Source organism: Canis lupus, chromosome 28 (assembly GCF_003254725.2).
Source record: "Canis lupus dingo isolate Sandy chromosome 28, ASM325472v2, whole genome shotgun sequence".
NCBI lineage: Eukaryota > Metazoa > Chordata > Mammalia > Carnivora > Canidae > Canis > Canis lupus.
In genome coordinates, this window is record NC_064270.1 from 41,030,641 (window position 1) to 41,040,954 (window position 10,314).

The 10,314-nt window shown below is 71.6% G+C and overlaps 1 long non-coding RNA gene across 1 annotated transcript; it reads left to right on the forward strand.

Annotated features, from left to right (window-relative positions):
* The first annotated feature begins 3,742 nt into the window (after window positions 1–3,742).
* On the forward strand, window positions 3,743–6,341 carry LOC125753912 (uncharacterized). The gene is made up of 3 exons (XR_007406738.1): window positions 3,743–3,928; window positions 5,287–5,347; window positions 6,077–6,341. It is a non-coding gene; the product is annotated as an uncharacterized LOC125753912 (long non-coding RNA).
* Window positions 6,342–10,314: the final 3,973 nt, after the last annotated feature.

Consider the following 10,314-nt stretch of genomic DNA (forward strand, 5'->3'; position numbering starts at 1 on the left):
GACTGGTGCTGGGCCCCGGGCCAGCACCTGCACCCGAGGTCTCCTGGGGCCGCCCACCCCCCTCCCACCGCGGCCCTGGGGGGAGGAGCCATCAAAGGAGGGCAGGGGGCGCCGGGCGCGGGGCCGAGGGGCCGGTCTGCTGGGCGACTCGCCAACCAAGGCCCCACAGTCGCCATGGAAGCTCCTGTCCATTTGTCTACACGGGAACCTCAGGCCCCAGGCTCCAGGGACGCTGGCCCCCACCCCGGTCGGCGGATCCCAGCCCTTCCCCGGGGTCGCACCTGCTCCGCCCTAAGTTCCCCAGAGCCCGCCCCCCGCGCCCCCCACCCCCCCGGCAGCCAGGAGACAGCCCCGCACCAACCCAGGGGCTTCGGTTCAAACCAGTTATCAAAACAATCACATTTAGGTTCCCACGAAATTAGCTTTATTGACATTTCTGATCAGAACATGAACGACACTCGCGGTTACAGGCCTTGACCCAGCGCCCCCCGCCCCCCAAGCCTCTGCGGAGCCACCCCGGCCCCAGCCCCCCGGCCTGCCCCCCACCCACGTCCTGTCCCAGCAGCTTCCCCGGCTCTGGGCGCTCCCTGGCCCCTGGGGGCAAAGGTCAGCCAGGGCCCAGCGCCCGTCCAGAGCCCCCGGGGCCCGCACCAAAGCCTCGTCCTGCGATCGATCAGGACCCACCTCGCCCGGCGGCCCGGGCGGCTCCGTGGCGCGAGGAGGACCTCGTTACCCCCTTTTCCCATGCCTTACACCTCTTCAGGCCAGACCCTCAAAGAAGTATATGCATAGGAAAAAGGAACAGCGAGCAGCTTCGCCGTCGGGAGGGCCCGTGAGCGGGCGCGGGCGCGGGTCCGGGCGGCAGGTCCGGGCGGTGGGGGGTGCAGGCGGCAGCGGGTCCGGGCAGCAGGTCCCGGGCGGCAGCAGGTCCCAGGCGGCGGGTCCGGGCGGCGGCGGAGCGTGCGAGCTGGGAGGAGAGCCGGCTGCTGGCCGCGGGCTGCTGGCCCCGAGCTCTTCCTCCAGCCCGGCCCGTCGGGCCCCTTTATGCGAGGCAGCGACCTTGGGGCCGGGCAGGCGGAGCGACCGCTGTCACGTGGGTCCCGCGTCCAGCCGTGCCAAGGCCCCGTCCACCCCCACGCCTGCGAGATTGGGGCACAAAGAGGAGCTGTGAGCACAGCGCTGAGCGGGGCCCGGGCCGGGGGGCGGCCGCCCGGAGCTGGGAGCCCGCCAGCCTGGCCCGCACTTATCTGCCAACGCGCCACTGCTTGCGTCAGGGCCCGGAAAGTGCGCGTCTGTCCCTGTCCCCCCCTGCCCCGCCGGAGCCCCTGGCAGCGAGTCCCAGACCCCCCCGGGAACACCACCCGGGAGCCCAGAGGGTCAGGTGGACGGCTGTCCCTGGGCCCCCGCACACCCGGGGACAGCTGCCCAAGGACCAGGAGGCTCCCGTGCCGAGACCACGCACTGTGCGGGGGGCGGGGGGTGCTGGACGGGCAGGTGGGGACCCGAAGGCCTTCTGTTTCGGACTTGGGCCCCCGCCTGCCACCCGCAGCCAGGGAGCCCTGTGAACACAGTGCTGGACGCCCCCCATGGGGACCGACTTGTCTCCCAACGTGGGCAGGCACTGCCCGGGCACCTACTTCGGTGCGGGAGCCGAGCTGCCCCGCTGACACCTCCTCGGCCGGCACCTGCCCAGACTGTGCATGCACGCGTGTGCGTGTGTGTGTGCAAGTGCATGTGCGTGTACACACAGCAGCCCCTCGGCGCTGCCCGCCCGCAGCACGGGGTGGACGCCGCCAGCATCTAAACCTGACGGCGCCGGGGTAAGCCGCGAGAGCGCACAGCCCCTGGCCTCCCGTGGACACGCGTGGCCCCTGGACCCTGCCGCACCGAGGCCTGGGCCCTGGGGTGGCCTGAGCAGCTGGAGGCCTGCGGTCGCCATGGGGCCGGTCCTCGGGCTGACGGACACAGAGGCGCAGAGCCCAGCTGGCCAGCCGGGGACACAGGCTCCCTGAGCCCACGACGGGGAAGCAAAGGGGTGTCCCCCTGTCCGCTGCTGGAGGAGGCAGGGGCGCCCCAAACCCACTCACACTGGCTGGACGGGGAGCGGCTGCGGAGCCCGTACCCCAGCCTCCCCCCTGCGGTGGCCGCTGTGCCCTGATACCACAGGGGTCCTGCCCGGTGCCCCGGGTCGCAGGCCCCAGCAGACCTGCCCCAGGGCTTCTGGGAAACACACTGTCGCCCTTGACCTTGGGCTCCTTGAGGTGGGTCATTGGGAGGACGGACAGACAGACGGTGGGTGGGGCAGGCCCTGCTCCCGAGCATCGATCCCCACGTCGCCCCTTTGTTTCCTTAAACTTGTTTTCCTGATTATCAGGAGCCCAGAAGGGTATGGAGAGGCCTGTCAGGGCCGGACCCCCGAGTGGCCGGCAGCTGGGAGTCACTGGCCCCCGCCGTCACCTCATGGGCCCCCCGCAGCCCAAGGCGTCATCCGGGTGTGGGGTGGCCAGTCCCCTGCGGGGGGGGGGCAGGGCCCAGATCCACCGAGGGCCCCCGGTGACCAGGGAGGTCCTGTGCCCGGGATCCTCCCTCTGCTCCTGCCAGGCCGAGGCCGCCGAGGGGCCGGGCGCTCCGTGGGGTCCCCCCAGCCCCGACCCCCGTGGCCCAGCCTCCCGCACACGCGGCGTTTGCGGGTCCAGGTCAGCCTGGCGGAGCCGTCGGGAGAGTCGCCGGCAGCAGGACCCCACGGGGCTGCCCTGGCCGCCCGTCCCGCTCCCAGCCGCCGCCTGGTCGCCTCGCGCCGAGTGACCCTCAGACCTGGGGCCCTGCCTGCACCCTCAGCCGCCAGGCAGCTCCTGCCTGCAGGGGGCCCGGATCAGACCACTGTGTGCGGGCGGCCCCCCCGGGGGGAGACAAGGGACCGGGGGAGGCCAGCCGAGGGACCGGGTCTTCGCAGACCCCACCCCCAGGGAGCCGTCCCGTCCGCCAGCCCCCGGGGTCCACCAAGGCCTGGGCTCTGCGTCTTGGGCGCTGTCACCCGGCCAGAGCCCCCTGCAAAGGGGCTTTAAGTGTCACCCACTTAAACCCTGGGCACCCTGGACCCCAAGAGTGGCCCCCACCCCTGCACACACCCCGGACCCGGCCCTCCCTCTGCCTACAAGACAGAAAACGTCCTTGCTGGCCCTGGGAGGACGTGCTTGGCACCGGCCTGATGGGCGATAAGGGGTGTCCTTCAAGACGACTCGCTCCCTCCCTGTGCTGTTCCCGTGCGGAGGGGCTGTCCCGGCTGTCGCCTCAGCCCTGGCCCTGCAGTTAACCCCACTGATTCTCCTCTGTGCCCCTGAGAGCAGCCCACAGGTCTGCAGACCCCCAACCCGGCCTGTACCCCAGCCTGCACCAGCAGCCTGCACCCAGTGTGCCCTGCACCCCAGCCTGCCTAGCCCCCCAGCACCCCAGTCTGCCCAGGCCCCCCAGCCTGCCCTGCACCCCAGCCTGCACCCCAACCGGCCTGTACCCCAGTCTTCCCAGTCCCCCCAACCTGCCCTGTACCCCAGCCTGCACCCCAGCCTGCACCCAGCCTGCCCTGCACCCCAACCTGCCTAGCCCCCCCTGCACCCCAGTGTGCCCAGGCCTCCCAGCCTGCCTAGCCCCCCTGTACTCCAGTCTGCCCAGGCCCCCCAGCTTGCCCTGCACCCCAGCCTGCCTGGCCCCCCCTGTACCCCAGTCTGTCCAGGCCCCCCAGCCTGCCCTGCACCCCAGCCTGCCCCACACTTTCTTGGATGCCCTGCAGCTCCCCACTGCTCCCCACAGGCGCCCTGCAGCCTGGGCCAGGCGGGGTCAGCAGCCCCTCCCTCCACAGGGGCCCAGCTCCCCAGGGCGACACTCCTGGCCTCAGTTGCCCGAGAATGGCCAAGCCCCCTGGAGCATGAAGGTAAAGGCTGCGTCTGGGTGTGGAAATCTGGCCCGCAGGAGCCCACCCAGGGGAGCGAGCTCCCCACTAGAACAAGGGCGACCTTCCGCCGAGGGCTGGGGAGCAGCAACTGTTAATCCTTCATCTGCCTGGAGTGAGCTGGGGCCCTGGGTTCCGACTTGCTCCCCAAGGTGTCTGTGGCGGGGACTCCCCGGGAACCAGGCTGGGTCTGCATCCTCGGCCCTGGGCTGGGCGGGTGCTGCTGGGACCACCTGGGCCCGGGCGCCCTGGGCAGGGGGACGGAGCGGCCAGCCTGACCTCAGCGGAGGCTCCTGGGTCCCTGGGGCCACCTGCGGCCACCTGCGGCCACCTGCGGCCTGTGCCCAGAGGCTCTGAAGGAGGATGCCCGGGCCCACGGGAGGGGCGGCAAAGGGTTAAGGCTGGCTGGGGGGGCCCTGCCTCGGCCTCCCTGGGCCTCCCTGCGTCAGGGTTTCAAGGCTGTGACTCCCTCTGGGGGAGATAATCCGGCTTCTTGATATTTTCTTCCACTTCTCGGGCGGCCCGAGCACGGCGGCCGTGGGAACCCCCCTCTGCCGTCCAAGGCCACTGCGCACAGGCCCTTCCCAGGCACCCTTGGCCTTTCCGGGACCCGCACCCACGAGGAAGTGCTGACCGGGCAGCCCTGTGTGTGTGCCCCAGCACCCCTCGCGCTCCCGCCCGCCTGCCCCGGCTGGGCCCCCCGCACCCCGGCCTGGAGCCAGGCTGAGCCAGGTCCCCACTGCCCCGGGCTCGGGGGCTTTCACGCTGGGACGGGGCTCTGACGACGGCCACTGCCGTTCACTCGTGGTCCCTTCGTGTCCCTCGGGTCCTTGGCCAGCTCGCCCACGGAGACACGCCCTCGGCCCCCTGGCCCCCCAACCGCAGGCCCCTCGGCAGCTCTGGGAGCCCCGGTCCTGGGGCCCTGTGCTGAGGGGAACCGAGGCCCCGACAGCAAGCCGAGCCCAGCATCCAGGGCCCGGGCTCCGGGGACCCTCGGGGGCCCCCTCCCCACTCTGTCCACAGAGAAACTGGCTGGCTGGCTCGGGGAGGCTGCGGGCGCCGTGTCCCCAGGGCCCCCTGCCTGGGACCGAGCCGGGAAGGCCCAGAGGCCGCTGAATCTGGGGAAGGGGCTGCTCCCCGCGGCTCTGGGTCACGGGGAAGAGGACCAGTCCCGACGGCTGGTGGGAGCAAAGGAGGGCGCCCCGGGGAACTGAGTGTGCGCTCACGTGTGGGTGGGCGTGCACGGGGTCGGGGGTGCTCTGGGACCCTGATGGGGAGGGACGGCGAGGCCTCCGAGCCTGGGAATGCAAGTGAGCAGAGCCCCTGCCCTCTGTCCCCAGGCGCTGGAGGGGTGACCGGGCAGGTGCCCGCGGCTGGGCCCCCAGGGACACTGGGCAGCGGGTAAGGGAGGGTCGGCCGGGGCGGGGCCGGGGCGGCGGCCCTGCGAGAGGGGGGCAGACATGGTGCGCGTCTTCAGGAGGGACCAGCTGACCCTCCACCCTCAGCCCTGCTGGTCTCTCCTGGGGCCCAACCTGGAGGGTGGACGCTCCCCCGGGAGCCCCGAGGGGGCTCAGCACCCGCCAGTCGGCAGCTCGACACGGCTCCACGCGGGGCAGGGCGGGCAAGCTGGCCCTGTGCCAACCAGGGCCAGGAGCCTGGGGGGCGATCCCGATGCGGGTGACGGCCACCACGAGGACATCCAGGGTGCCGCGGCCTCTAGCCCGGCCCTGCAGCCCCTCCTCGGACCCGCGGTCCCCCGCCCGCCCCCTTGACCTCTGCCTGGACGGCAGCTGGGCCGGCCCGAGGGATGGGGGCAGTGGCAGGGGTGGGGGAGGTATCCGTTTATTTCACCGCGTGGGGGGAGGCCAAGCCCCTCTGAGAACAGGGGGAGGGCGTGGAGGGCCCGAAGGGTCTGGATGTGGGGTCCCCCCTCCCCAGGGACAGGGCCACCCTGAGGACGCCCATCAGCCGCCTCCTGGCCCGAGGCTGCTTCCCGGCGGGGGGGGCCGTGGGCCGGGGCCGTGGGTCCAGGCTTCGTCCAGTTTTGAGCTTTCCTGCGCCCCCTGGTCCCGGGGGGGGTCTCAGCTCCCGAGCACCAGGAAGAACCCTTAGTTGCTGTGGTTTCCCCAGTCACAGAACAACAGCTATGGAAACAGCAACACGGATGGGGACGGGCCCCAAGGAGCCGGGTCCTCACGCTGGCTCCCTGCGCCCGGGCCGCGCGGCCACGCAGTCCTCGCCTCTGCTCCGTGCGCTCCGACTTATTTCAAGCTTTGACCTAATTTCATACGTTGTTTCCGAAGTGAGTTCTGCAGAAACGGGCCTTCTCAGCAACGCGGTTCCGATCAGCAGGGCGTGTCTCCGCACCCACGCGCCGCGGGGCTCCCTTATAGACGCGGTGGGGGGGAGGCGGGTGCAGGGGGTCCAGGTGCAGGGGGGGCTGGTGCAGGGAGGGCCAGTGCAGGGGGTCCGGGTGCAGGGGGCATGGGTGCAGGGGGGCCTGGTGCAGGATGTGCAGGTGCAGGGGGTCCAGGTGCAGGGGATCCAGGTGCAGGGGGCGTGGGTGCAGGGGGTCCAGGTGCAGGGGGCGCGGGTGCAGGGGGTCTGGGTGCAGGGGGCACAGGTGCAGGGGACGCCGCAAAGACACGTGCTGAGCTCTGAACCAGCGGCCGCGCAACCACACTCCCCACCCAGAATCCCCCCCAGCCCAGGCACTACCCCGACCCCCAGGTGACCCCGGGCCCTGGGGTGGCGCGCCCCCTGGGATGCAGGCATCCTTCCCGTTTGCTGGCATTCTGGACACGTCTCATCAGCGACGCCGAGGACGCCTGTGCCATCCTGCTCCCTCCGCCTCCAAAGCACAGCCAGAGCCGCAGGCTCCTCAGGCGTCCACTGCCTCGTCCAGGCCTCGTCCACTGGGGGTCGGGGTCACGAGGATCGTGACACAACGGTGAGCCGCTCGCTTGCCCAGCACCCACCAGCAGCTCCCACCTTTCTCAGAGCAAAGGATCCCCAAGCCGTGACCCGCCAGCCCGCAGGCCTCGGACCCCGGGCTCTCTGCACCTGCTGCCCCAGGGCCGGGGCCACCAACCTCCTGTGTCCACCCCGCGGGGCTGCCCTGGCCACCGCTCTCCACCGCCCGTCACTCCCCTCCCCGGCCCCCCCACGCCGCCTGCGGTTCCCTCTGCCGCCGGAGGGCCTGTGTCACCAAGGTGGGGACGCTGCCCCCCCCCGCCCCCCGTCGTCCCGCTCGCCAGGACCAGGACCGGGACCAGCAGGGACAGGGCCCTGCCCCTTGCTTCCCCACCACTGCCCGGGGCACCGCAGGCCACCAGGAGCTGCTGCGTGTCCCAGCAGTCGGGCCGGGGCTCCCCAGCCTCCTGCACACGCGCACGCACACATGGGGCTGGAAACGGGGGTGCAAGGGGACGACAGTCGGATCCGTTGTTTCAAAATTCATGAAAACCAAAAAAAACAAACACAAAAAATTCATGAAAACCTATGCTCCTGAGGCAGCGGGCGGGCATGGGGGGGGCAGGCCCTGCGGTCGGGCGTCTGCCCACGGGGACACCCCCCCGCAGCAGCGCCCCCAGGCCCCGGCCCAGCTGGGCACCGCGTGTCGCAGCCCCACACACCTCGCTGGGTGTGGCCCATCTCCCGGGTCAGGAAGGGGAGTCAACGTGGTGGGGGTTGGGCCAGCCCCGGGGACGGGAGGGGCAGTGGGATCCTTAGTTCCCCATTTTACAAATGAGGAAGTGGGTAGACCCGGGCCGCCCCAGGAGTGGGGGGGTGGGGGGGAGCAGGTCTGCCCCTGCACAGAGGCCGGGGTGCTGGGCTCTCCTGGGCAGGGGGTGGGGTCACCGTGCAGGTCTGCAGCCCGCGCCACCTTCGCCTTCCCCTTAAAAGCTTAAAAACAAGACTGCAGGGCGCCGAGCTCTGCCCCCTGCCCCCCTCCCGCCCCCTCCCCCCCTCCTCTTGCAGCCCCGGGAACCTCGGGCAGCGGCTCTGGGGTCTGCTCCAGGGTCTGCGCTGGTGCAGGGGCTGGTTGCGGGCCCGCGGGCAGCATCGGGCTCTGGCGCTTGCCCTCCGTCCACCCACACACAGCTGATTCGAACTGGAGAGCAGCTGCGGGGGGCGGTGGCGGGGGTCCTTGGTCCTAAGGTCCCCTCCTCCCGACGCGGCCGGTCACTCACCCGGGAGGTGGCCACTCCGTGCACCTGGGGGGCTGTGACCCAGCCCAGCCCGCAGCCCCAAGCAGCCCCGCTGTCGAGCCCCAGCCCACCCCGCGCTGCGGAGGCCTGAGCGCCCAGGCCAGGTGGCCCCCCCCCCCCCCGCAGAACCTGCATGAGGCCCCCCAGAGGGAGTTTGTGGCACGGTGCTGGGGTCCCACCTCCCCAGGGGAGGGTCCAGAAGCCTCTTGGGCCTGACCTTGAGGTGGCCCTAGGTGCCCCTGGAAACAGGACTGGGTGGTGGGGCCCACAGCGCCCTGGTGCCCTGCTGTCATCAGCTTTGTCCAGGCCCTGAGGGAACCCTGGCTCCGCAACCTGGGGCACCCCGAGATGCAGGCACACCGGGGAGGCCCCCAGGGGCTGCAGACCCACACCTCCTACCTGGAGTCCCCTGTGAGGCACCCTAGACGGCACCAAGGTCGTGGGTGCTGTGGGGCCAGAGGGAGCCCCCGTTGGGGTCTCAGTTTGGAGGTGTTTGCTGGGGAAGGGCTTCTGCAGTGGCCCAGGACACAACACAGCCTGCAGGGGCTGCAGCTGCCCCCCCCCGTCCCGCGGAGTCACCGCCGAGGACCCAGAACCCAGTGCCCGGCCACCCGCCCACCAGGTCTGGGGTCCAGGGCTGGCTGGACGTGCCCCTCCCACCCGGCCCCAGATGCTCAGGACCGCTCCAGGCTGTGGGGCCAGCGCCGTCCTGCCTCTACCCCAGGACGCAGCCCCGAGGGCCACCTCTGCCAGTGAGCCCCGGGCAGGAGCAGGCAGGCGGGTCCCCAGCTGTACCGGCCCCTGCACATCCGGGCTCAGCCACTTCCCACCTGTCCCGCAGCCACCAAGAGGCCGCCGTGGGCTCTGGTGACCCGGTGTCCAGGCAGATTTTGTGGCTCTTGACGCTGATGTCCCGGAACAAGCAAGCGCCACCTGTAGCCCAGACGTTCAGGGCTAGTGGGGTGTGGACTCCGGAGCAGGAGCCGGGCCCCCCACCGCCTGGCAGCTCCCCGTCCTGCAGGGGCAGGCTGTGTAGACCTCTGAGCCCCCCTCCATCCACCGCGGTGCCCGGGTGCCGCCCAGATGCCACCGGACCCGAGTCTCCACGTGCCTCCCGGCTGGGGAGACCCAAACCTCGGGCCCTGCTGCACCCAGCTGCAAACCCCGACGGGGGCCTCGGTGGCTGCGGGGCCTGGACAGTCTGACTCAGAGCTGCTGAGGTGGCTTGTGGCTCTGACGCAGCTTCCTGAGCCCGCAGGGCCAGGCTCAGGCCGCAGGAGGTGGGGCGCGGGCAGTGGGAGCCGGGGGAGGGGGTGCTCCCAGCAGGAGGGTGCAGCCCCCTGCCATCCCGCAGGCCAGGGGACCCCAGAGCAGCACCAGGCCGTCTTGGGGGGTCGCCTGGAGCCACTCATCGAGGGCACTTCCCACTCTTCACATGCCCCCTCCCTGGGGAACCTGGGGCGAGCCCACAGGCGCACCCCAGAGCGCCTCTGCAGAACCCTCCACAGGAGGCCAGTGTGGCTGCCGCAGGATGTTGCGGCTCCGCCAACCACCTGCGTGATGCAACACCCCCCAGAGAGGAACTGCGCGGCCGCAATGACGGCAGCACAGCTCGGGGCTGGAGGGAACAAGGCCCACGTCTTCACTTGCCGATGGGGCGGGGGAGCTGGGGGGCAAGGGGCTGGGGGCCCTTGCGCCGCCCCTGAGCACCCCGTGCCGCAGAGGCCCACCCTGAGCCTGCTGGGTGCAGGGGCCCTGGGGGCGCTGGGGGCGCTGGGGGCGGTGGGCAGCGGGTCACAGGGCCCCCAGCTCTCCCAGGCGCTCCAGCCCGGCCACCTTCACGTGCAGAACCTGAGAGCACGCGGGTCTGAGGGGCGCCGGCACCCCGGGAGCGCCCCGACACCTGTGCGCAGCCTCAGCCCAGGCCGACAGCAGCGTGAGACCCACGGGTGACAGGTGACCGTGCAGCAGGGGGTTCTGGGCAGTGGGAAGGGAGTCGGGGCGCAGGACGCAGAGGAAGGGGTGGTCACGGGAGGGGCGGGCGCTCCCCCTCGCCCTGTGTTCCGGGCCGCGGCCGGGGGCTCGGGCAGGCTCTGCTTGGCTCTGCTCGGTTCATGGGTGCCGGACGCTGGACGGCAGGGGTGCGCGGGGGCCGCG